Source organism: Suricata suricatta, chromosome 6, assembly GCF_006229205.1.
Source record: "Suricata suricatta isolate VVHF042 chromosome 6, meerkat_22Aug2017_6uvM2_HiC, whole genome shotgun sequence".
NCBI lineage: Eukaryota > Metazoa > Chordata > Mammalia > Carnivora > Herpestidae > Suricata > Suricata suricatta.
This window is the reverse complement of record NC_043705.1, coordinates 146825243-146830534: the sequence shown is the minus strand read 5'-3', so window position 1 is coordinate 146830534 and position 5292 is coordinate 146825243.

The following is a 5292-nucleotide window of genomic DNA, read 5'->3' as shown; positions in this document are numbered from 1 at the left end:
AGGCCAGTGCAGGAACTCCCTGGATCTGACAAGGTCCAGGGAGGGGACCCAGAGCCCCGGGGTTCTCTGTGCCTGGGCCCTGGCTTTGCAAGTTTCTACCTGGGGGCAGGTAGTGGCTGCCTGGTCACCAGAGCCTCCTGTGAACAGGCGGTCAGCTCCAGAGGCCACAGATGATGACCTGTCATTGTTCTGTGACTGTATGTGCTGCAGACCAAACAGCAGGGTCATTCCTGCCTCTGGCTCCCATCTGATCAGCAAACTCCATCTAAATTTTTTTAATGTTTTATTTATTTTTGATATAGAGGGAGACAGAGCATGAGAGGGGGAGGGGCAGAGAGAGAAGGAGACCTAGAACCGGAAGCAGGCTCCAGGCTCTGAGCTGGCTGTCAGCACAGAGCCTGATGCGGGGCTCGAACCCACAAACGTGAGATCTGACCTGAGCCGAAGCTGGAGGCTTAGCCGACGGAGCCCCCCAGGCACCCCTCCATCTAGAGTTCTATCCTGAGGTTCTGTTTCCCAGAACTGCAGCTGCATCAAGCCTTGGTCAGTGGAGAAACAGCCCTGTGCTGATTATTAAGGGGGCACAGGGCGTGGGGGAAGTTGGGGTGAGAATCTTCTGGAAGGAAATGCCCGGGTGTCAGCCTGCCGTCCTGGATAGTACGGGACAGCCCCTGGCGTGGATGCTCGCACCCCAGCACGGTCTCGGCTTGTCCGGGCATCCTGCGGCCCGCCGCTCTCTCCTGGATGGTGACGCTTCCTTTTTCCGGCCCCCCAGCCCCCCAGCCTCTGGACGACCAGGCTTCCTTGTTCCGGACTCCCCGCCCTCCAGCCTCGGGAGAGCCGCTCTCAGTGGCACCCGGCTGACCCCTCGGAGGACAGAGGGCAGTGGTGGTGAAGGAGCCCGTCCCGAGGCCCGGTGACCTGTGTGCAGTGGACCGTCCCGTCCGCCCACCGCCCTGCACGCCGGATGGGCTGATCCTTGTCTGGCAGGTGCACACTGTCCTGAACCACCCCCAAAGCGGCTGCCGCCCCTGAGCCCCAGGTGCTGGGGGAGGTGGGTGTTACTCAGCAGCGAGCATGGGTGCTCAGCAGCCCAAGTGGCCGAGTTACCGCATCCCTCCCTCTAGTTGAGCATCCGGTCCCGGGGACCTGGCCCTGTAAACTGCTGCTGTGGCTTTGCAGCAAGAACACGAATTACGTCCATTTTCTGGGTAAAGTCCATGAGAGGGGTCGCTGCAGGCCCGAAGGGGGCCAGAGACACTGCCGGGAGGGCCCCGCATGCTTCAGAGCCACGGTCTCGCCTTCGGAACCAAGCAAGAAGTCAGGCGATCGTGTCAAACAAAAGCAAAGCCGTGATGAAAACCCTGACCTTGGTTTTCAAGGAACCGCCTAGAAACGGCCGGAGCCATGTCCTCGAGTGTCTAACGTGTCCCTGTGTGTACACATTCCGTTGTTTTTATTTTTAAGTCTGTTCCTGTATTTGCACCTCCCCCCTTCCCTGCAACGCGACCCCACGGCCCTGTAACTCCTTGCACGCAAGGTGCACCCTTGGTTTCAAGAGCCCAAAACAGGTCGGGGTCTGGGAGGCGCCTGGCGCTGTCAGGGATGGGCGGAGCCCCAGGAGACGCTGCAGAGGGGCCATGGTCTGGGACTTCCGGTGACACAGGCCGGGACAAAGCCTACATTCACCACAGGGACAGCACTCAACAACCTCAAGGGCAGGTGAGGGCCAGGGAGGCCGCCTGGCCGGCATCTCCCCGCCCGGCAGAAGCTTGTTTCCGGGGGCGGCGCGTTCAAACAGGACGTGGGCGGGTGTGTGCCGCGGCGTGTGCGCGGTGGGGGCGGGGAAGCCCCTGCGCCCCGGGGCCTATTGTGCATGTGAACTGAGGGAATAGAAGTCACCCCTGGTTTCTAGAAGCTTGGGAGCAAAACCAAAATAACAACGTGGTTTGTGTCCTTGGGGGAGCGTTGGGGGCTCGGGAATCCGCTGGCCACCGTTTCCTGGGGGCCTTCCCTGCAGTGCCAGCCCCCGAGCTGGAAATGGGTGAAAAGTTGCAAAGGTGCTGATAATCCAGCTTCATCAGTGGCCTGGGCCGCCAGCCTGGGGGTAGTAGAGGTTCTGGAATGAAACCTAGATAAGAGCAGTCAGCCAGGCTGTGGGGGCGGGGCAGGGGGTGGGGTCACTTCCTCCCCAGGGCTCTGGGGCCCCTTCCTGCGGGACACGCCCTGCTCCCCAGGTGTGGCTCTCCCCTTTGGCCACTTGTGTGGTCCCCGCACCTGAGTCCTCCCCATGGGCTCCTGTGCTCTCCTGCTGTGGAACATTCTAGGCTGGTGTGCTACTGAAAACACAGATGGGGTGGAGGAGTGTGAGCCGCTAAGGCGCTCTCTCCTCCATTTCCACCGTGAGGCCTCGCCTCACCCCTGCAGGGCCCGGGTTAGAAGTGAGATCCCTATGGGTTGCTGGGTTACGCGGCCTGGGGTCAGCAGTGTCCCTTGGCAAGGCCACGCCCCCCGGTTTTCCCTCTCCTCCTGCTTCCAGCTCCCCACCCAGGCGAGGCAGGGGGCTGCACAGAGAGGCAGGCTCTCCTGGGGCAGGGACGGAAGGGGAGAGCGGGGGGCCACCCTTCCCTCCACACAGGTAACCACAATCACGCATGTGACTAGTTTTCACCACTAAGTGCCAGGTGGGAAGGGGAGCTACGGCCCCTGAATCCTGGTGTTCTCCCGGCCTCAATGCTCCGCCTCCCGTCAGGCCGCTGTCCTCGAGACAGGGCCACCTTGGGAAGCCCTCACCCTGTTCTCAGCACAGATGGGGGCGTCACCACATTCCCGCAGACCAACGGAAGCAGGGCTGAACCCAGGGCCGCCTGCGGTGGACCCAGATGACCCTGGGAGGTGCCCACGACAGCATGTGTGTGCACTGTGCCACAGAAGGGCCTGTCCCCGGCTCCCGGAGGGTCCTGGGCCTGGAGGTGAGCCCCACACGGAAGCTGTTTGCCCACCCACTTGCCGGGCATAAATTATGCTCCCGCCCCAGGCCAGTGTTGTTGCAAAGCTGGAGTTTGTGTTCAGGCTGATTATCTTGAACTTGGGCTAATGTTCCATGAAAGGAGAATCTCTATCATCAAATTCATTAATTAAGGTCCCATTTGCGAGCTGATTGTGCATGGGCGTCACTTGTGTGGTGGGGAGGCTGCTGTGAGCGCCGGGGGCAGTCTCCGCGGGGCAGGGACACGCTCCCCAGGTCCAGGTCACCCTGGGGGGTGCACTTTGGGCTCAGGCTGGGGCCTGGGAGGGCGGTCCTGTGACCAGTGGGGCCGGTCAGCCATCGCTTGCCCCCTGCATTGCCCGCTGGTGTGCAGGATCAGGGCTCCGGGGGCCGGGGGCTGCCTGTCCTGCTCCTCTGCTTTCTCCCCCTGCCCCTCGGCTCCACGACCCCACCGTCCTCCTCCTCCTCCAGCGACTCTGAGGTCTCTCCTTCAGTGCCTCCCCCGGCCCTCTCGAGGTGCAGGGCCTTGCTCACCTCCTTCTGGGCAAGCTCTCTCAGTGACAGCTCTTCAGCCAAAGGCGCTGGGACCCTCCCTCTCCCCGCCCTGCCCCTGCCCTGGGGAGACCACAACTGTACCCAGCTGTAAGTACTCCAGGCGTTACCAGGCATTTCCCGTGGAGCAGCCTCACCCAGGGCAGGCGCCCTTGGTCCAGCCATGGTGCCCTGAGAGGTGGGAGTCAGTCAAAGCGAGGCAGGCACGTGACCGCCTACTGTGCTCTTCTCCTGCCCCGTGCCTCCGCGTGCTCACACGCGCCATCGGGGCCCTGCTATTCCCAGGAAGGCCCCCAATTTTATGAGCTTCTCTCTGGGTCTTCCTCACACAAAATTCTTCCCTGCTGCATCCAGATAGGTCATTAGCAAATGTCAAAGTGTCACCTGAAAACCACATGTCCTTTGTCCTGGGGTTTGTCCCTGCTGCCTGTGACCTGGTGGATTATTGGATATTTTCCTTCCATCCTTGGCCACCCATGTCAGGTGAGCCTGAGAGACTTTGGTGAACAGCCCCTCCCACCTGCCCGCACCCACTGCACCCTAAACCACACCGGGACCCTGCTCAGTCCGGTCTGCATCCACAACGGAAGTGGGGACCGGTGGTCCTGCAGGCATTCAGCTCCTTTGCTGGGGCTCCTCCCCAGGACGACCACATCCCTGTAAGGGACTCAGACTCACGGTGGGGTTGCCGGGAAGAGCGGCTTCAGCCACCCCATGAGGCCAGCGTTCGTGCCAAGCTTGGAAAAGCCCCTTCTCGCTCTAATTCCTGTTTTGGGTGCTTGGGGGCTCCGTTCATCAAGGCTCTTATGGGGGGGCGCTTCTGGCTCCTGAACGCCTTCCTGTTTAGACCTCCTCGGAAGTGGCAGCAAGCCCTGGGGGAGGGGGCCCGGGAAGACCCCCTGGCTGGTGAGATGTGTGCCTAGCCTCTTACAGCCCTGCCCCAGGACCTTCCAGGCGGTGTCTGCCCACTGCACCCCAACAGCAAAGTGGGGGCGCTGCCTGCTCAGGGCTCACCCATCGCGCAGGGGCCTGGCCAGTCCCTTCAGTTCACGAAGCTGACGCTGGACGTGCTGGACCGTAGTTCCCCCCCCTGCCCCCCTCCACTCCCCTCCTCCCTGCAGGCCCCCTTCCCCACCCTCCTCTCCCTCCAGGGCCCCACTCTTCCAGTGGCTTCCAACAGGGCCCGAGACAGGGTCAGATGGAAAGGTCACGGTGTTTCTTTCCCTGGGCTTCACTGCCTTCCCACAATGTGATCCTGGCTGAGGGGCTTTCCAGATTCTTCAGCTTAGTGCCGCCAATGGGACCCATGTGGTGTCTCTGTCACCATGAGGGAGGGGACAGCAGCTTCCCCGCCCCCTGGGCAAGAGTGCAGAGGGGCGTGGACTCCCCCTGCCTCAATGGTCCCCGCTGGAAGGAGGCAGGGTCCTGGCAGCTGACTGCGGGGGCCCCCCCCCAAGCTGGGCTGACCCTGCACCGGAAGGCCTGCCGGCTGGGAGCACGGCTGACCTCATGGGCCTGCAGCCGGGGCGCCGGCCCCCCACTGGAGAGGCCTCGTCTGGGCCCTGGGGGCACCACGTGGCCAGCTAGGTGTCTGCTGGGGTAGCCAGGCTCAGTTTCCCTTAATCCGCTGTTATCTGCCTTAGGGGACAGGAGGCCCCAAGCATCCTTCCACTGAAGGCCTGGAGCACGGAAAGGTCTCTGTGGGAGGGAGGGAGGGAGGGAGGGAGAGAGAGAGGGAGGGAGGGAGGGAG